The sequence below is a fragment of the Alligator sinensis genome, unplaced genomic scaffold, assembly GCF_000455745.1.
Source record: "Alligator sinensis unplaced genomic scaffold, ASM45574v1 scaffold404_1, whole genome shotgun sequence".
Taxonomy (NCBI): Eukaryota; Metazoa; Chordata; order Crocodylia; family Alligatoridae; genus Alligator; species Alligator sinensis.
Genome location: NW_005841839.1, coordinates 3,316,614 through 3,317,096, shown reverse-complemented (window position 1 = coordinate 3,317,096; position 483 = coordinate 3,316,614).

The following is a 483-nucleotide window of genomic DNA, read 5'->3' as shown; positions in this document are numbered from 1 at the left end:
AAAAGGGCCCTGTATGGAGTCTTAGGGGGCATAAACATCTTGGGCATCCCTGCAATAAAAGCATTGGCCTTAAAGAACGCCATATACCTAGCACTCCCGTTGACTGTGGCACTAGGCAAAAAACACCAGCCAATGCTAGCAAACCCTACACCCTAGCGGTATCAGCCAATCCCGACACACACTGCAGCCCCAGATCTGAAACCTCTTGGCTGACCTGTGCAAGCGAGGGTGCATTCAGCCCGAAAAATCCTCCACCTACCTTTCGGCCGGATGGGGCATCCCCAAACCGGGAAAACCAACGGAAGCTCGTCTAGTGGTGGACTACTGACTAGCGAATCATCGCTGTAACCCGCTCCAAATGCTCGCCGCACAAACCGTCACAGACATCCTCGATGGCATAACCGAGATGCAGAGGGGCGGAGAGTGGTTTGCCACCACACTAGACTTAAAGGACATGTTTTATTCGATCCCTATAAATGACCC